Below are 22,165 nucleotides of genomic sequence, written 5' to 3' on the forward strand. Positions count from 1 at the left end.
ACCAAAGACTGTGGAAGTAATAGTAATGGGAACTACAATCCCACTAACTGCATATGCATCTGGAAGGAAAGAGCAACTGTAACAAAGGAGGATGTGAACCTGATGCAGTCGTATCATATATTTTAAGAGCAGTGTGACTTCATGGTACAGAGGGATGGAGCCAAGATTGGAAATTAGGTGATTGGAATTCGAATAGCAGCTCTAGAACTAAAGAAGCCAGACAGGAAAGGAAGTAAGTTTGAATGCAGGTGCACATATGACAGCGCAGTTTCTCTGGTGGAGTCCAGGGAGTCTGCCACCTGTGCTTAAGGATGGAGGCATAGCTGGTTAAGCAACACATTTTGCAAAAAGTGAGGGGGATAGTCATTTCAGTATATTCCATCTTCCTTTGTGATCTAAGCATGTGCAGTGGGATGGTAGAGCAGAAAATAATTGCCAAACCACCATTAATGGCTAACTAAATGATAACATCTCCCAACTAACCCTTGAGCGGGCGATGGGAAATAAACTGGTGATTAGTCAGAAAAGGACAGATAACTGTCAGGCAATATGACAAAAAATTGCCACAAATGTTTGCAGAATAAATGAGCAATATAACAGAGCAATAGAAGAGTAATGAAGGCTGAAGGAATACTGATTTTTAGGGAGAGGAATCACTAGTAGAAAATAAGTAATTAATATCCTTTTGTTTAGATCGTCAATAATCTCATCAGTAGTATTATGTGCAGAGATAAAAAAAAATGTAAAAAATTTGGAGGAGTTTAAGAGAAATTGTACACAGTCTATATCAGAGGCCGTATAATGAAAAACTATAGAAGCTTAATACAAACTGATATGAAGAAAGAAGAAATGTGTATTGCAGGACTAGTATATGATAAAATAAATAAAGTACCTTAAGGTAGGCTATAGCATCCACCTCGGTATTCTCTTTTAGAAAAAGTGATGCTTAAGAACAAGCAGATGGAAGTGCTTGGAGAGGACACAACAATGCATTATTTTGCAAAAGTGTGGTGATAATTTAGACTTTTTGTAATCACTTGCTGTGTCAAAGATATTAGCATTATTAAAAAAAATACATGCATATATAGATGCAGAAGACAGATGCAACATATGTTCTTCATTTGACTGAAGCCTTTTTTCCTGAAAAGAGTTGCTAGAAGACACATTGGACTAAAGTCACATTTCACTGAATTCCTACCTGACCGAACTGCAAACATTTGTGAAGAAAAAACATTCAATTGTTGTCATGTTTGGCTTTATTTAATATGTTGGACAGTGTTTTTGTAGCATCCAATCCCTTCTGCACCCTCCATTATACATAACACACCAAGGTCACAAAGCCTTGAGAAAGAGGGAATAAGTACAATTTCATCTTCTCTTGTGCTATAGTGTCTCAGTATTGCTAAACAAATGTAAGCAAGCGTGGTGCTACCCCCCCCCCCAGATGGTGGGTGATGGCTTGCAACCCCGTGCAGAAATGTTTTATAATTGTGCTAAGTTATCTCCCTACTTATATTAAGATTGCTCTGATGCACTTTATTGTTAACATTAATCTGATCAATGGGGACTTCATCAAAGTGTTACATAGGCAATTGTTATGCTGCAAATATGCTTTATTCTAAAATGACTTCAGTGAAAAGAAGTGGGTTTAAGGTAAGGGATTTATTAAGAAGGGTAGTAAAAAAAAACAAATAATTTGTTGGTTAAGAAGAATCTAAAACAATTTATTTTGGCTTTTCCCAGTTAGGTTTCACCACAGCAGATCACCGGTCTGCAGATTGATTGGCAAACAAGTAGAGGCACAATCAAATTCAGGAGCAAAAGTGACCCGTACCTGCGCTCATATTCAGCGTCACCCTTGGTTCTGTTTAACATGGCATCCCTAACTGTAAAGCTGTGTTATAAATTTTCTCTGGTGACCTACTACATCAGCAACCAGCCTTGCTTTCCATTTGTGAATTTCTGCACAATGCTGACTTAATTCTTATATTGTTTCATTTTTGTACTATAGTGAGGATAACTGAGACCAAACTCATCTTATTCTAGAGTAACATTAAAAAAACATAGCTAACTTGGTCAAAATAATGTGGATTAACTGCAACTGGGATTTGCTTTGTGAGTGCCTGTCAATTCTGGCAGGTAACTCTCTCCTTGAGCACTCCTAGCCCAAGTTACTTTGATGGGATTCACCATATGAGCATAGAAATAATGGTTAGCTGGACAGTATGCTCTGCTCACTAAAACATTATGCTTACAGTTTCATGTTCAGTGAAAATTTTTGCATGTTTACCCCTTTGTGAATGAGCATAGCATAATGCACATTTCATAAAATACAGGATAAAAAAATAATTTGAACCATGTGTTTTTAATGCACCTCATTTTGTCTTACAATTGATATTGCTTAACTAATGCTGTGTGAAAACCTGAGAACACTTCTACTGCTGTTGCTCAGAAAAGTGAATTTGTAAATATCTCATGCTATTCAGCTTTATATTCCAGCATTTTTTTCCTGTGTTTTTTTGTTTACTTCACAACCTGCCTATAAAAATGAAGACAAATGTTTCTGATTTCATATGTAGCTCTGTACTGCCATCAAGTGGCTAAACCATATCAATGTGATACTCCATACAAAATGTGCTTTGTAAGGTATTACCATAGTTTGAAAGTATTTAAGACTTAAGATAAGCTAAGTTTACCTTGAATTTGGGTTGTTGTCATTGCAGGCTGTCTTGGATGCTACACTGTTTTTTTTTCTGTTATTCTAGATAAGAAGAGTGAATAGTAACCCTTTTACTTTTCCTATAGTTTAATTCTTAACCATTCATTATCAGACAGTGGCGCCAGTCCTATGATAGTAGGACTCATCTCCATGTTTCTATTCACTCCTGTGTCTACTCAAGACCACAGAGAAATGAAAAAATAAACATGAAATATAAACAGTCATTTAGTTATGGTCCTGTTGCTTTTGGACATAATTATTCCTGCTGTAATCGTATGGAATGCACCTGATATATTTCCTCTTGCTGTATTTATGAGATGGAAAAAATAAGTAAATGTACCACACTGTGCAGTAGTGCTAGAATATGCTGCAACAACTTCACTATAGAGAATGAGAAAAATGTTCTCTCTTTTTCTTGGTAAATTATTTTCTTTTGCGACATATGCAGTTTAATGAATGACACTGAAATACTGATTTTAGCAAACAGGCCATTTTGTAAAATATTTTGTATACATTATATAAAATCAGCATGCAGATATGTCAAGTACATGTTAACTTAGTAAAGAGAAGTGTATAAGTATAAAGACCATACATCAGTAATATAATAGTCTATCAAAGTAATAAAATTAGGAAAAACATTTGTGATTTCTTACAATAATGAAGTTTCCTTGCATGTTTGGGTATATCCAAGCAAATATTACAATTTGCTTCATATGACCAGGTAATAGAACATCTAAAAATTCCATAAAATTAGTCAGTAATTATCAGACCATTGATAGTATGTTGAAGCCATTTAGTCAGACAAATAGAAACTTAGTGAGAAAACAGCTATCACCAATCTATTCCTTTAGGTAAACATTAAGTTTGAGAGCTGATCAAACATGCTTGCATACCTTATAAAAAATGCACAATTTCCTTGCCATTCAGCAGTACTGGCATTCCTTTCTTGGCTGAAAGTAAATGCTTAAATCTGTTCTGCATCTTAATAAGAGGCATACATTTTATTTTGACTTTCAAAGCATTGACTATAACCTCCATGCATCCTGCTGTGGTTCACATGCTGGCCTGTTACTATTAAGGGCTTTGGTTTCCTTCTTCCATGCAAGATAATGTCCTTAAAAGAAAAGATAAATGTACGTTAATGGCTTTTATGTAATAGTCCCAGTATGATTAATTCCTTTCAAAATAAGAGAAATAAACTGTCTCCATGGTGCTCTTGTTTTCATAAAACATATGCATGGACTAGAAAAAAGAATGTGTGATTAAGAAATGTAAATCAAACAGAAAATAAATGGTGGGAAATTTAGTTTTATGTGGTCATTATAGATATCAGGAAAACATTTCTAGTCTCCAGTAGACAGATGATTCATCCTTTCCCTAACCTTTATGGGCAAAGAGGATCATAGAGGGGGTTGGTAATTGTGGTATCTAAAGACATGGTTAAAGCCCTCTCCCTAAAATACTGTGTCAGTGGCCATGATACAACATATATGCAGGGCCACCATGGAGGTATAGGATAGAACCACTACAGCCATGATGGAGAAGTGAGAGTGATCCAGAGTATGATGACCAGCAGGACTCCATGTGGTGTATGTGTGATTTCTTGGCTGGAATGAATCACACACACACACACACACACACACACACACACACACACACACACATGGACAAACATACATATGTGCACATTGAAATCATGTAATGTCTTCTCTGGCTCAGCTGCCAGTGAGGGGTCATCAACAGCAACAGTCATCTGCTATATTTACAGATGTTAGCCAGTCTGGCCATGGATGACCGTGATCCCACTTCTGCACTGCTAGTACTTCCAGAGAAGCCTCTGTTGTGGGTGTATATGCCCATTGGAAGCCATCCCCATGATTGTGGTCATTGTCATGGTGGTATGTCTCCTAACAGACATTATTTGAGGTCATAGAGCACACCAGTATCTAGCTAGCATTGTAGTACATCCAGTACCTTTCCTAGTAGAGCCAGCTCTCATACATGGTTACATAAATGGGATGTTAAACCCTCTGCTATGCATACCCTGGACCTGTCTAGTAGACCAAGTCACAGTGCTTCAACTCTTGCTAATGCTGTGTTCCCCGCAGACACACACTCACACTATCACAGCTCCCAGTACATCACACACCTCCACTGTCACTGGCCCTTTTCAACATTAAAGCCCTCCCCCAAGTTTTTATAATTCCCCACTCCACCTCACCATCTTGTTGTTTGAAAAATGTGTGTGAGTGATATTAGATCACTATTTAATAATTCTAAAGTAAATGGCAACAATGACATTAAACAAAAGAAATGGAAATTACTTAAAGAGATAGGTAGTAATAAGAATTAAAGAGTGATGAAACTGGATACAGGTGGTGGGCTGGTAGTGATGGATACAACTGATTATAGTCTTAGAATAGAAAGTATACTATTGTTGGAAACTTATGAGGAAATTTCCAGGAATACTGCAGTGATGGTGCTGTGGTAGCATTGTCACCCCACAGTAAGATGTTGTCCTGTTCGATTCTCAGCTAGAGCGTCTTCTGTGTGGAGACATGCTTGAATGGGCGTACCTTCATTGAAGGTTGTGCATCAGGGCTGGCAACTCGGCACGTAAAAATCTACTGCCAATCATTAGCGGACTGGAGTTCCGCTGTGGCGACCCCTAACTGGGAAAAGCTGAAAGACAACAACAACAACAACAACAACAACAATTAAATATTGCTGACTCTAAAACTGACATTGCCCTGTATGATTTGTTATGCAGGGGCAGATATCCAAAACTTAGCATTCTTTTTTGAATATAGACAACCCTCATATCCCAGGTATTTGGGGGATACCAAAAATACATAAGAATATTCTTGTCCCCCATCGTGGCCTATTGTGGATGCTAAGGGATCAAAGACTTATGGTATGTCTAAATTTGTATATTTAAAACTCAGAAAGGTACTACAAGTGGAATCATATGTATATTTAAGGACTCGTGAGACGTTTTGACAAAAGTGCAAAGTTTCCTTTACAATGAACAACTGTTATTAGTGATGTGAGAGATTTGTTTTCAGTTTTTCCTCACTAAGTTGGGGTTGATTGGTTTTATGAGTTCCTGTCTCAGAATGGTACAGTGAGCATATCTCTAAACCTCTTAGAGCAAGAAATCTTGACAAAGCCATAAATAAAAGTGGGACAAAGTTCCAACAATAGGGACAATTTTTAAATATTCTTATTACAAACTTAGAAACGTGATAGCATAGCATGTTTTACATTAGCATGAATTTTCTGAATGGTATGAAGTCTGAAACTCAGATGTTTGTCATTATTTTTTAAATTCAGTCTTTAATGATTTGCACAAATTTGTCATAAAATCATAATTTTATGAAAAAATGGATCAGAAATATGAGGCAGTAATCTGGACATTCTGCGAAAATATGTACAGTTGAGAGGTATGAGCAGTAATACTATTGAAGTCATTAGAAATTTGATGGAGATGATCATAGACAATAATTTCATTTGGTTTGAGGGAACAATTTTTATATAAAAATCAGAATTGCAATGGGAGAAGCTTATGCCTCCATTTTTGCTACTATAATTTTAGCATACTGGGGAAAAACATTTTATTTTTAATTCTGAGTTCAATGATGCCCAAATGTTTTACAGGCACTATTTGGACAATATTGTGCTGTTTTGGAAAGACTCAGAAAAGATGTTATATGAATTTTTTGAATATATAAGTAATTCAACCAGTTTTCTGAGACTTACTTTAAACAAGTCTTACGAACAAAATTGTTATTTGGATGTAGAGATTACTACTGACCATGCAAATAGGTGTTTATTTCAAATTTATATGGGAAGACTGCTCACTCAAACTCATTGCTTCATTATGATAGTTGCCACCCATTACACCAGAAAAGGTCCCTTGTCAAAGGACAGTTAGTTAGACTGGCAAAGATGTTCTTCTCTTTGGAGACGTTCTTTGATGAAAGTGAAAAATTAAGAACAATGTTACTAAATAGAGGGTGCCCAATGGAATTTTTGGAACAGCCATTTATGGAGGTTTACGATAAAAGGAAAAAAGGGATTTATAAGCCATTGTTAGGAATGGGATTCAATGCTTTGTCAATGGACAAACCAAATAACAATTCATAATAATAAATCATGTTAAGCAAAGCCCCTCATTGACCTTATTTAAGCAGAATTTGGATGATTGGATGGGTAACCAGAAATTCACCCCAGGGGTTCCACCTCTGTCCCTCTTGGACATGGACAACAGGTGCTGATTTTAGTGTCTGCTTGAACCTGACACCCTTGGAAACACAGGTTGAACTTGGCTAGGCTTTTATGGGCCCTTGGGCCATTAGCCTAGTAACCTCCTATGATCATATGATCCTATGAACATGCAATTCCAGAGAGGTTTTACCCTCACTTACATCAATGGTGCGGTAACTTTAAGGCACATTTTATTTAACAATTGGAAGATTTTTGACATAGGTGGCATGGACTTGGATAGGATTGGAAGGGCCCCCACAACGTCAAAACATTTTAGAATGGAGTGGTGTATCTAGGATGTGCTCCCATTCCCCTTCTATTTTGAAAGGTGAATATATCTGGTTAAGTGGGGTGGGTACTATCAAGTGCCCCAGGAAATGTAACTATGAAACAAAAATGGTGGTCTATTTGGCCTTATGCTTGATGTGCAGGTCATTTTATATAGGTAAAACCGAAAGGGCATTAAAGATAGGATATACAAATATTTAAGAGAAATAAGAAAAAATCAGGCACAGAAGAAAACATTATGGAGACACATTTTGAAAAATGAGGGGCATAAATCTGATTTTTTTTTTTTTTTATTGGAGCTTTAATTGATAATGATTTCAGGCAGGAGCCTTAAAGATTTGATTTGAAGTTTAAGAACTTGAGTAGGAATTGAAAACTAATGCCATTGGTCTGAATGGGCTTAATGATTGTGAGCATTTTTTATTTTATCTTATTTATTTTTTCACTTTATTTTAACTGTCGACCTGATTCAATAAACTCCATGTAGGAATAGTGTTATTCCTACATGGAGTGAATGGTGTCCGTGTCCACATCCCCCTCTCAGCAGCATGTCATACATTTGAAGGCGTGCTACTGAGATGGATCTGCGAACATGGATACTGAATCAGTGCAGGGGGCATGTTGCAGTAGTGCTCGTAGATCTGTATCACATCCCCTACACTGTCAAAGTGCCATACAGCACTTTGTAAAATTCTTTCAGTGTCCACGGACACTGAAAGAGGATTTAGTATGGAAAGCAACACGGGCTGTGTGACTGCAACTGTAACACACCCCCTGCATTGTCAAAGTGCAGTACAGAACTTTCTAGTTAAACAGTGTCCTCAGATACACACCTGTCAACCCCCTAGAGCAAGAAATCTGGCCAAAACCTTGAAATAAAAGTGGGACAAAGGGAAAACAATAGGGAACATTTTAAATATTACCCTTACAAACTTAGAATGTTTTGCATTATATTGTCATGAAGAGTATGTGGCCTGCAACTGACATGCTGATATGTAAATAGCGTGAAATATCTATTTAAAATACTTGTATTTCTTTTTTTTAATTTATATGTGAAATTTAAGCAAAGCTGAGTGGGTTTGCACACCGTGGCCCTTTGCTCAGCAGTGCTTAAATGTCTTGTAAGAGCTATATATAAATGTATAGCTAAATTCCTGAATGCTGACTTAGTGTAGTGGTTAGAGTTTTGGCTTTGCTTGCAGTAGTTCAATGTTCGAATACCAAGACAGGCCATTCAGCTTTTACATGGGAAAGCATTGTGAAATTATTTTTTATTTATTTAATGATGTAGTAATTGATATGTGTTAACCAGGGTAGTGTAGTTTGCCCGAAATTACAGTGTTATTGGATATATAATGTGAAATCCCCCATGTAAGCACAAGTGTCACATACAGTTCAGTCACACCCCAAAGTAATGTAATCAAAGCACACAGGGAAAGGTCATGTAAAGTAAACTATATTCTTCTTCTTCTGGCTTTTCCCAGTTAGGGGTCACCACAGTGGATCACTGCCTGCTCATGACTGACAGCAGAGTTTTATGGTGTCGAGTTGCCAGCCCGCGCCCAACCTTCCACAGAAGGTACACACATGCACTCACTCATGCCTAGGGCCAATTTAGTGTATCCAATCCACCTACAGCATGTCTTTGGGATGTGGGAGGAAACCGGAGCACCCGGAGGAAACCCACGCGACCACAGGGAGGATATGCAGACTCGGCACAGAAGGCACCCCAGCCACGGATCGAACCGAAGAACCTCTTGCTGTGAGGCAGCAATGCTAACCACTGCACCACCATGGCCACCCATGTAAAGTAAGGTAAAGTAAACTATATACACACTGAATAATATGTCAGTAATGAGTAATTAATGTCCAATATGTGACCATTCATTAAATGAAGAGTGAGCAATGCTTAGCAGAGGTTAGCACTGCTTAGCTGGTCTAAGCATTGCCTAGAAAGTATAATTCTAAGCACCATTCAGCTCAACTAAGCTGATTTGTGCACTGCTAAGCACTGCTTGGAATTTTCCACTTTAAGCACAGCTCAACTCAGCTTAGCGGGTTTGCACATTGCTCAGCTTAGCTCAGCATTTTTGAAAATGGTCCAATGATGGCAAAGGGCGGGAATATGGCCTTATTTAAATTGCACAGGCAGGAATACAGGCAGAACCTGTTCTAGTTTGATCAATGCAGAAGCTACATCTGGAGTTGGAGAAGGAGCATGTTTTCAGGTACAGCGCTGGGGTATTTTGGAGTCCAGGGTCATGTCTGGGCTCCTTGTGCAACACCATGATGATAGATGGCAGCAGGGCCAGTACCAGGGCTCCCAATACAAATGTGAGGCCTGGGACCATCTGACACGTGACTTCAGTGCCACTGGAATATCCCGAACTGATGAGCATGTATGACATCACTATGCTGACCTAATGTGGAGGAAGGGGGAGCTCTTGGCCCAATGGATCCAAGATGCTCGAGACAGCAATGCCGCAGTAGTTTGTAAGTATTTCACCCATAGCTATACCAAATTCTAGCCTGAGTATGTGATAGACAGATATGCATAATGGTTGTTTTTTCCCCTATGGCTGCAGAGATGAGAGCTAGCAAAGTGGAGGCCCATCCGGACAGACTGGCGAGGCTGCACCGAGAGTCTGGTGAGTACAGATCTATCTTGCAGTATATAGTGCAATAAATAATGAGTACATTGTTTACTGACAGCAGATATAGTGTGTTCTGAGTGCACTGCATAAATAAAGTTTGCCAGACCAATATTGATCTACAGGATATGCAGTACTACTGAATGTAGAATCTGATCTGTAATAAAGCACTGTGTCATGTTACTCAAATAAAGATTTATACCACAAACTGCTTTGTTTAATCTGGTATGTTTTTGAAGAAATAGAATGTGTACAGGTGCTTCACAGCAAATATAGATTTGACAGCATGCATTGACTGAGGTTGTTCTGATAACCAGATATTATGCAAAACTGTAGATTGTGGAACTTTAAAACAAGATATAAATATGTACTGCACTAAGATCTAAACCTTGAATATTAATGTATAATATATTATAGTGTATCCTCTGCAGCATTGCCTTGTGTCAACCTTTGCATTCTGGATCATATTATTTCAAAGGATTAAGACACAGTACACTATCTGTCATGCACGAATCTCAGGCATGTATGTTCAACTGTCACCTCAGTCCTTGGTGACACTTCACATAGATTACAAGGTTGGACTGTCTACTCAAGAGAATATTAAGCAGAATTCAGTCAAGCAAGAGGTAAGAGTTCCCCAATAGCTCAGTGTGATGAGAAATAGCTCTGCCATTCATTTTTGCACACCCAGAACATGGTTTGAATCCATGAAGTGGTACTAAGATGTGTGAATATTTACATTCATGTAATCTTGAATATTTGTAGAAGCAGTCAGGTAGTATTAACAAATATGGTCTCCACAGGTCTTACAGGTAAAGAAATTTTTGTAGTAGCTGTATGAAGGGTATACTAATAAACCATGTACAACTGTTCCACTGTCCAACCCCATGCCTGCAAATGACAGCAGGATAGGTACATACACCGTACACTCTACCCGGTACATGTCTTTCAAGTGCCAAGCTGTCATGGCTAGTGGTCACTGTTGCCAATAACCTTGGACACACATATGAATCCAGGTGAAGTATACTAGTAGCACACTCACACAACATCAGTGCAGGGTATACCTTCTTTGTCATAAATGTAATCCTGACATGTACAAGTCCCCTCTAGTCATGTATCCAAAGTTGTCACAGTTTGCCCCATACCATTCCAGGTTGACAGTTTAACAGTTATATATGTGATACAGAAGCTACGGGCCATAGGTAGATGTAAAGTGAGGGCAGACCTGTAGAGTATTGAGCAGTACTGTTGTGAAAAATAGAAGCCTATACAGTTGCTAATGAACTCCCCCCACCCCTTATCTGCATCAATAATTATTATTCATATACTATGGGTATGTTGTTCTCAAAACCTAATGTTGGGACTTGTGTTCTATTATTGTTCGTATATTTAATTGGTTGCATATTAACATACCTTGTTTAAATACCACTGTTGGTGGCCGGTTGCCGTAAATGTAACTAGTATGCTGTTACAGTGCTGACTGTTATTCCATATATGCATGTGTTCTGTTTGCTATGCAGTTGTTTCACTTCTATTGTTCTGGGTTAATTGGAACATCCACGCATGCTGTTATAACTAATCTTGAAATGTTTTGTTCATGACTAACCAATATATTTTGAAAAACCTCAACAACATAGCACGTTTGGGAAGGCAGATTCCAGTGGATCTGCCTGTCCCACCTCATCTGGCCATGGCAAAAGTCCCCAGCACATTTGGGACCCAACCCGGAACTGCCTCTTCTGCTTGTCCTGCACCACCCTCGGGTGGAACTGCCTCAAGGGACGGGCCCCCCCGGTGCAGAGAGGAACCAGTCATCTGCAGAAGGTTCCATGGTATGGTGCACAGGGTCATACAGACAGAGTTGAATGCATGCCTAAGCCAGCTCAAGGCAGAGTGGTGCATCTCAAGGCACAGCCTGCCCCTGTTGTCCAGCTCCCAGCACAGCCACCTTTGGGGCCATGAAGGGGCAGTGGTGACTGCCCATGGAAGGGGACCTCAGTCTCACTGTTTCCATCTGGAGGCTCATGGGTTTCTGATTCCCAACCACCCTCCATGTCCAAGGTGTTTACTCCCCTCATGTTTCATACACCACCCTGTCTGCTGTCTTGTCTGTCTTGTCTGTCTGCAAAAGCAACCTCTCCTACCCAACTTACCTCCCCAAATGTACCTACAACCTTTCCCCAACATCCCACTCTCACCTTTGAAAGAAAAAAAAGGCATCTCTCCCCCAAAACAACACATCCCATACATAGCTTTTCATTTCGTCCCCAGGTTCACTGATGTCAATCAATTTACCTCTAAATTATTCAAGCGATGTATGTCACCCATACCCCTCCCTATGCTTGCCCCCATTTCACCACTTTCCTATCACCCTTTTTTCTTCTCGTTTTCTGAAATTAGCATGGGTTTAAGCAGGAATAAGCAGTGCTAAGTGGAGCCAAACAGGACTAAGTGCCTCTTAGCATCACTTAACGTCATGCAAACTTGCTTAAAACTGCTTTAATCACTCTGTCTCCATCAGCCCCTGTTCTGCCCAGGAACAAAATAACCAGGCCTGACAGGTCTCAAACCCAGGACCCTGTGCACTACAGGCAGAGAAATGTACCACTACACCATATAAGCTGTGGGAAACAGTAATGCTTTTTTAAGCACATCATGCATTACAGTCATGTAATATTAGAGAAAAAACATAGTACTACCAAGTGTAAAACCCAGGATCCTGTGCAATAGGGTCAGAGCAACATACCACTACACCATATGAGCTGTGGGAATTTGTGATGCTTTTTCAAACACATCATGCATTTTATTCATTTAGTAGTAGGGAAAACCTATATCACTGCCAACTTATGGATACAGGATCTTCTACACTAGAAACAGAGCAATGTACCACTACACCAAATCAACTCTGGGAACCTATTGATGCACATACCTCTCAACCTCTTAGTGCAAGAAGCTGGATGAACACTGACAAAATGGCAGACAGAGGCCCAACAATAGGCTCATATTTTACATAGTGCAGTTATACATATCAAAAAGTTGATAGAGTGACATGGTTCATTTTAACCTACATTTTCTGAAGGATTCGTAGTCTGTAAATCAAACCTCTGTCATTATTTAGTGCCATCAGACTTGGATTATCCCAGTTACCTGCAAAAAAAAACCCAACAAATATTCTGAGGAACAGACCAAAATTATGAGCACAGACTCTGGACATTCTGTGAAAATATATACAGTTTTTCGTATGCTGATGCATTTGTAAACTTATAAGGCAGTACAGGGATATACCTTTAGGGCAAAAAACATCACTGCCAAGTTATGAACACAGAACCATTTAATCTATGGTCAGGGCAACATACCAGTAGGCCAACTGACCTCTTGAATATAGCAACTGAGTTATATGAACATATCCTCATAGCCAGTCACACATTACTTTGACAGGTAGGGGCCAAAATCACAGTGTACTTGGGCCACTGACAGACACAGAACCAGTAAGTAGAACAATAAATGCTGCGTGTCACATGTCACTGTACAGATTTCCAAAGAATGTCCATGGTTATGGCTCATATTTATGGTCCGTTCCTCATAACAGTTGTGGCATTCTGCTAAATCACTGGGATGATATCAGGATGGAGGTGACTAAATAGTAATACATATTTGAGTGTCAGACTTCAAATCACTCAGAAACTGAATGTCAAAACAAGCACTGTTACTCTAGCAATTCTCTAAGGTTATGACACCAATATTTCTAATCTCTCCCTATTTGTGAACCTTTGTCCATACATGTTGTTGTGCTGTCTCCACATTTCCTATGCTAACAGGTTGAGAGGTATGCAGACATAGCATGCAGAACTGTGGACACAACACATCAATCCAAACAGTGGACAGTATGTCCACCTACTATCTGTGATGCTGTAGCTCCCACACCTCCATAATGTCATCCTCACAGGGCAGGAAAAGGGGCAAGGCCCACATGAAGCCTTAATTATAGCACTGTGTTGCCATGACATTGGCTAATAGGAAGGCAACCCAGCTATTCTGGATGCAATTAGCAATTGGGAGCAACAGACTGGAGCACAGGCCATCACATGTTCACGAGCATTACCTATAAAAGCCAAGCTGATGCCTATGCTAAAAAGGTCTGATATTGTTGTCAAGAAGACAGATCATGACTATTCACAACACATTTTGTGGATTTATTCTGAAAAAGGGGTACAGCACTATACCAGGTATGTCAAACAATTACGTATGTAATGAAATGCAGATGGGGGGAATGCAGTCATGGGAAATAGGAATTTAAACAGTAGCTGTCAACAACACTTCTGGGACTGTCATATTGCATGTGATTTTGCTGCTCAATACCTACAGCCATCCTTGATGGCTATGTCTGCAGCATACCTCTGAACTGTACAATGGTTTGCAGAATGTTCTGACACTTGCCTCACAGTTTTGCCCATTTTTTCCATAAACGTTTGTTTTTCTGGCAAATCATGAAGGACTGCATTCAGAAAATAATGATGTCTGGTACTGCAGACGTCAGACATCTGTGAGTAGGTCACCCTACACAACATATGCACCACTCCCTCTTATTGTGTACCTCAGATGTTCCTGGAATGTCCATGTGCACCTGTAGTACCACTCACCAATTTGTCAGATGTAGGCTGGATGACTTGGTACGTAGCCCATAGAGGGCACCCAACAGCTGATGGCAGTGATGTGTGTGGACACATAACGCAGTGTGGCACAGCAGTCAGGACATTTCTGGTAGTCCTGCTATAATCTCAGGTTACTAGGCTATGAGCCATGAGCAGCCATATGCATAGGCCACAAGTTAGTCCATGTGTATGCAAGGCAGCTGCTGATGTCCCCATCCAGCAGGGACACAGGTGGTATCCCAAGGGTGTATGTGCTGTTATCCATCCATTTCACCACGTTACACCTGCAACGGTGTTGGTAGCTATCCTGCCTGATGTGGAAATGGTGCTCATTCCACGCAGGGTGAGTTTGTGTGATACACATGTGAACTGCCAACAAGGCCAGTCCAGGTCACTTACCAGGTTTTGTGTGTGTGTGTGTGTGTGTGTGTGTGTGTGTGTGTGTGTGTGTGTGTGTGTGTGTGTGTGTGTGTGTGTGTGTGTTGACACAGTGGAACATGACCTGCACTCATGCAGACAGCAGTCTCAGCAATGTGGAGACCGAGATTTCCTTGCACACCACAGTCAGGTCACTCCTGAGGAGTATATATGACAGTGGGTAGAGGGTTGGTCTTATAGCCCATACGTGTACTGTAGATGTTTGATGGCCTGGTATTCCCTGGTGAGGAACCTATGTGATGTCTCCAGCTGCTGCATGTGCTGTGTGATGTGACTAATGAATGGTGGATTATGCACATTAATGGTCTTCAGTGGGAGGGGACATGACACATCAGGATAAGGAGGCAACTCATGCTGTAATAGTGGTATGTTCACAATACTCACATACACACAGTACTGATAGATGGCAGGGGTATAATGTGGGTGTTAGCAGTGGATAGTCTTAGCAAATGTGGATGTGTATGGACGTACATAATGGTAGGCAATGTATGCAGTCCTGTGATGTGTTCCCCTGCTCATGTCTTCCAAGTGGGATGTATCGTAGATGTCACCCACCATACACAGAGGCCAAGACTGCAGCAATCTTGCAATCCCTGAGACTATATCAGAGGGTACTGTTGTGGAGAAGCAGTGGGCAGACCTGGTGGGGCCATCAACAACATTGGACACTATGGCAGGGGCTATGAAAATGTCCGACATCATAGCACAGACACAACACATGGCAAATGGCTCCAGCTGTGCCCAGGGACCATGATGGCACTGGTGGAGGGCCTGCTACAGAAGCACCACTGACACCAACAGAGGAGTTCCTCGCCAACCTTGGTGGAACCATGGCCTTCCAGGCACACATACTCACATTTAATATGGAGGTTGGTGGCACAGAGTCAACAGCCGAGGAGCATACATGTAAGGCCCCAGTTGTCATCACGTCAATACTGTAGCAGCCATAGTGGCAGCCTTTGCATACTTGGATGCAAATTTCAGGAGAAACTGCATTTGTGGGTGAGGTTTTGTAATACACACAAGTGCACACCTATTGTGAATGTCAGTGATTTGGGTAGTATCACAGATTGTACTGTACATGTTTATAAATGCACATATGATTTTGTACCAATGCCCCATGTGTGTGTGTTGAGGAACATGGCTGACCTTTGTGGGAGTTAACATAGACTTTACAGATTCAGCAGATGTCTGCATAGGTGAATAGCAGACTGGCCATACTGCTAATATATTGTTTTACTGACTGAGGACTATTCAGTGGTAATGTCCACCTTTTGACTGGATGTGGCCCCTTCACCTATGTGGTGAACCACATACAAGCAATTCCTGATAACTGCCAATACTTGGTGCCTGAATGCAACTATGTTGCCATCCTGAGTACCCAGGCCTATCATCGCAGTCTGTGTGTTTATGGGATTGGTGCTGATGTAGGACATAGTGGGGACATGGTCTTGCTGTATGGCATACTGATACTGTTGTCTGCATACAGCTTGAGGCTGGGACCTTGAGAGCATTCCATACTCACTGTATGGCTCATCGCAGTGTGTTAACAGCAGTTTGTGGTTCAATGACAGAGTGCAAAATACTTACAGTTCACACAGCCTTAGGCTGTACCTACATATGTTGGTGGAGCCAATTAGCATTCATGCTTATCTACTTGTGGGTTATTGGGGCACCAGGTAGTTACAGGCCTTCACATGTATACATATTGCACACACATAAGTGACAAAGAATGGCTTTGTGACATTATCAAATGTGAAGTGTGGGACACGACTTGCAGTAATGTGACAGTTGGCAAGACATACCAAGTGCATGGCAAGTGCAACACACAGAACTTCCTCTGGTTTGCTACTATGACCTCTTCTATGTGTGACATTAGCTTAGCTTACACTATTTGTCATAACATTGAGGTGCTTCTGCTGTACAATAGCTGCTCAATGCAATCAGTACAGGACCATATGACATTTTTGTTGTCCTACACTCTTGGGACCTCTTTTCTGTTTCATTTATTGTCACTGGTCATACCTTGCCAAACATGGACTGCAACCAGCGGGGTGCTACAGATGGTGGCCATACCTGTGACCTCTGGATATGTCTGCAGATTGTCCTGATGTTTGACACATACTTCTTTCCATCTGTCATAAAGTGTGGTTTTCTGGTGAACTGTGGGAAAAGCATGAAAGACTAACATTGCAGATTGATGACAGCTATTGTCATGTAATGACACATACACTTTTGAAAGTGTGTTCACATGCACAACCTCTTCTGGTATCAACTTCCATGCATGTCACAGCAATATGTGAAGGTTGTGCTCAATGTTCGGTGTTTGCCCCATTTTTCCATATGGAGTTAACCAGGTGTCTATCTATGTGGGGTTGAGAGGTATGCTGGTGGCCATAACACAGGCAGACTGCTGTAAGGGGATGTACATACATACATACACACACACACACACACACACACACACACACACACACACACACACACTCAAGACCTGCCCATACTGATAGCAGAACCTGAACCTGCCTAGTTGTACAAATGATACTGCTGTATACACAGCACAAACACCACAGAGCTACTATAGTGTTGCAGTGTCTGTCACTACTATTCAAGTGGATGGCAATTGCAATGGCTGTTAGGATTTCCAATGGTGGGTTCATAGGCCCTTAACATGGTATAGCCATCTGAAGCAAATCTTGTAAAGTGGGGCAATGAGTGGGAAAGGCCTCACAATACTTTAACCTACAAACAGGCAGACACACACATACACACACACACACACACACACACACACACACACACACACACACACACACACACACAGATGGGTGATGTGATATTACAACCCCTACCTCAGTACTATTACACAATGGAGCTCGCCTTCATGCTGGTATATGCGACCGGTTACAAGTGGTATGCAATTGTCTGCAACAGGACATCACTCTATGCCTTTCAGTGTATCCCTGTCTATGACTGACTCTCTGTGTGTGCCTCCCTGTCGCTCTCTCTCTATCACTATGTCTGTCTCTCTCTTCCCCGTGTCTATGTGTGTTTATGCTTGAAATGTTGTTATATGTTGCTCATATATATGTCTGTGTATCACATGCAACAGATGCAGGTATATCACATATGGGCCACCTACAGCTAGCTGAGGTTAATCCTGTCTGATGGATGAAGGTAGAGACAGTTAGGATGTATATAGCTGTATGCATGCAAAGACATATATGCACAATACAGTTATATAGTCTGATGTGGGTTTAGACACGGGCTGTAATTCTAAGTGGAGGAGCATGCCCAGTATGACCTTCTATAGTAAGAGTGGGACTCCATTCCAGAGGTAGTTGTACTCTGTTCCGGGGTTTTGTGTGCTACAGCCATACTTGTCAACTGCAAAAATGTGGGGACAATGGCCCAAACATAGGGAGATACTGTAAATATTGCTCTTATAAATGTAGAAAGTTGCTAGAGTAACAGGGTTTGTGTTAGCAGACATTTTCTGACATATACGACATCTGACACTGAAATGTATTGCATCATTACTTACTGACAGAAATCCTCAGATCATCACAGTGATTCACCTGAGAAATACAAGCGGTATGATGCACAGACCAAAATTATGAGACAAACTATATACATTCTCACCCAATCCAGCCAGTTGAGAGGTGTGGCTACAGCCGATTGGCTGATGAAGCTGTGTAAACAGTCCAGCACCTCAGTGATAAAATGGCTGGGGACCTCCTGCTTGTGTGGTATTTTTCTTAACTGAAAAGTCATATCCTGGTGTGGATGCAGATTGCATTCTATTGAGCAGAGATGTCCATTATATGTGTGGTATATTCCATATAGCACTGTGATATCCAGATATGTTAGTGGCAGAGCAGTATAGATAGAGTAATGTGGTGAACCACTGCCAGACATTTGTTGCTAGGTTGATAGGTTGATATGAGGTTGCTAGGCTATTGACCCTGAAGCCCTTATAACCCTTGCAGATGAGAGTGTAGCCCATGTTAAGACATGTCAGCACCCAGAGCCTCTGTCCAGCCGAGACACAGGTGGAATCAAAGGACTGCATTTTCTGTTTCCCATGCACTTACACAGGGAGCACTTCACAAGGGGTATTGAGGTACTCGGCTTGATGTGGACAGGGAGTGTATTCCACAGATAGGGGAGACTGTGGGACATGGGTCTGTCACACCACAAGCCCTAGTGATATCACAGAGCAGGTTGATGCTGCGCCTACAGGTTGATCGAGCAGGCCTTGACTTCTAGAATGTGCAACACACCCAATCAAGGCAGGGTCTGGATTGCTTTGTATGCCAGACATAGGTCACCTCTGAGGACTCTGTATGGAACTAAGTAGAGGGACAGTGCTTTCAGCTATCTGTGCATGATAGGTGTTTGAGGTCCTGGATTCTCCTGGAGAGGAAACTCTGTGGTCTCTCCAGCTGCTGCATGTGCTTTGTGAAGTACACACTGAAGAGGGCGTTCTACAAAATAATTGACTTTATAAGGCTAGAATACATGCATCTTATAACCTCTTTGTCCTTGGATGAGATACCCTTAATTTTGAATTGGCCCATCTATGAAGCTTTCTGTACAACAGAAGCTACATGGTGCTCAGAATTCAGGTTGCTATCAACCTGGGTGGCCAAATGCCACACTACTGATTGTGTATGTAGGACATTGTTGTTAATGTGATAATATGTGGGGATGTCAGTCTCCACGAAGGGGATGATGATGATGCATCTGCAGGCATTCAGCTTGAGGCCATGTTTCTGGCAGTAGTCATTTGTTTTGGTGGGACCCTGTTGTAGGATGTCCACATCACTTTGGGTATTGATGACTGTTCCCAGCTTGCAGTCATCTGCCAATTTGGTCAGCGATAAGCCAGTGTTTTTGGCCTGCACCTCGGGGAAGTATATCCTGTATACTAGAGGATCCAAGACCAATCCCTGGGGTATGCCACTCATTATGGGTGTACTGCTTGAGTTGACTACCCCTATTATAATTATGTAGGTTCTATCAATGAACCAGTTTGCTACCCATCTGGTAACATATGGATTGATGCCTAGATGACAGACTTCATGTACTATGGCCAGGTGGGGAATAGTGTGTAAGGCTTTGGCCAAGTCAAGGTGGCCAGTGTGCACCATCTTTCCCTCATCCATGCCTTTGTTGGCTGTCTCAGGAAAGTCAAATAGATTTCACTGACATACATCCCCTTGAGAAAGGCAGACTTTGTGGGGTTGAGTATTTGGAGTTTGCCAATGTCCCTGTTAATGAGGTCCATGATAATCCATTACATGGCCTTATAGATCAGGCTAGTTAGGCTTGAAACAAAACAAAAAGTTTCTAGTCTTCCCTTAAGGACTTTTCTTACAAAATGTAAAAAACAGCAACAAACAAATAAGTTGAGTCCAAGCTGATGGAAGATAGATGGTTTAAAAACTTGCAATTAGTTTTCCCCACACTGAACATTTTTCTATGTGGGTAGAGGCAAAGCTAAAATTACTGCTTGACCATTTTCCAAGAATCTTAAAAGATTCGTCACACTTTTTATCCAGACTATATGAGGCATGTCAGGAGTTAGAGTTGACTAACATTATGCTAGCTACACTGGACACAAATATTTTACAGTTATCAGTAATGGGTTTGGTCTAAAGGTGGTGAGGGATATAATGAATGATAGAGAAATACATGATGACAAGACTAAAGGTTTAATTCTGGAAGCATTAAAGTTGGTTCTGGAAAATAATGTTTTTACATGCAATGGCAGTTACTATAAACAGAATCAGGGTGTTAGCATGGGCACACCCTGTGCAAATTCGTATGCAAATTTAGTACTAGCATACTGGGAACAGAAACACCTCTTTGGATACGAACATCATTGGAATAAGTGTATAGCATTTTATGCTAGATTTGTTGATGATATTTTTTTTGTTATGGGCACAGGATGTGTCTGCCTTACAACAATTTGTTGAATATATGGAATGAGCAACTGATTTCTTAAGATTTTCACTTAACTATAATGAGGAAAAAATAGCATTTTTAGATGCAATTGTCATTAAGAATAGACAAGGAAGCTTGGATATGACTTTATATAGAAAGGACTGCTGGAGAAATCATTATTTAAATGCTTGAAGTATGTACCCCAAACATACTTTCAGTAACATAGTACAGGGGCAATGTTATAGAGTGTCCCGACTATGTACCAATAATGATGCATTCTGTCATGAAATAGATACCTTGGCCCAACATCTATCAGATAAAGGCTACTGTAGACAAGTAATAGATAAAGGTAAACAGGTAGCATGTATGCAAAGGAACAATAAGGCTAAACCTTGGTTTATAGCCGATTCTTTACCAACAAGGAAGAATGATAGGCTGTGTCACTCTTCTGATATGAAACCAAAGGTGATATTGCGTTACAGTAATAATATACAAGACATCAGCAATATAATCAAACAGAATTGGTAGATTCTTAGAAGTGATGAATGCCTTAAGGATAAGTTAGAACCTATACCCAGGTCTATTTATAAGCGGAATAACAACCTTAAAGATTTGTTATGCCATGAACCTATGTTGAATAAGCAAGTTTCCAAAATAAAATGCTCCAGGGTAGGAACTTTCCCGTGTAGGCATTGTAAGGCATGCACTTTTAGTAATAGTTTGAGCTATTTTGTACATCCGATTTCTCATAAGAAATATGTGTTTGATTTTTATGCTGATTGTCATACTGAGATTATGTCCTAGTTTTTATGTGGGGAAAACTAATTGTAAGTTTAAAACCAGAATTTTAAACCATCTATCTTCTATCAGACTTAAGGGTGAGTGTAATGATTTGTATCAGCATGTTTAAAACTTTTCGGATCATACTTATTCATTTATGGTGCTACAGATAGTTAAATGGGTAATGGGGGGAGTGATATTGTTAATAATACAGAATATATAGAATTAAAATGGATTATACAACTGGCTGCTGATATTCATTCAGGACTTAATAATTCTGTCCCTTTAAAACCAGCCTTAAAGAGAAGGCGGGTCAAATGTAAGCATCGATTTGTTATTTTTAATTGATTTTTAAAAAGTATTTAAAGTGTTTTAGAAAATGTGTTTGTTGTCTGAAGAAGGGTTCTTACCCGAAAGCACTA

This window comes from Protopterus annectens, chromosome 7.part0 (genome assembly GCF_019279795.1).
Source record: "Protopterus annectens isolate FY-2018-M chromosome 7.part0, PAN1.0, whole genome shotgun sequence".
NCBI classification, from domain to species: domain Eukaryota; kingdom Metazoa; phylum Chordata; order Ceratodontiformes; family Protopteridae; genus Protopterus; species Protopterus annectens.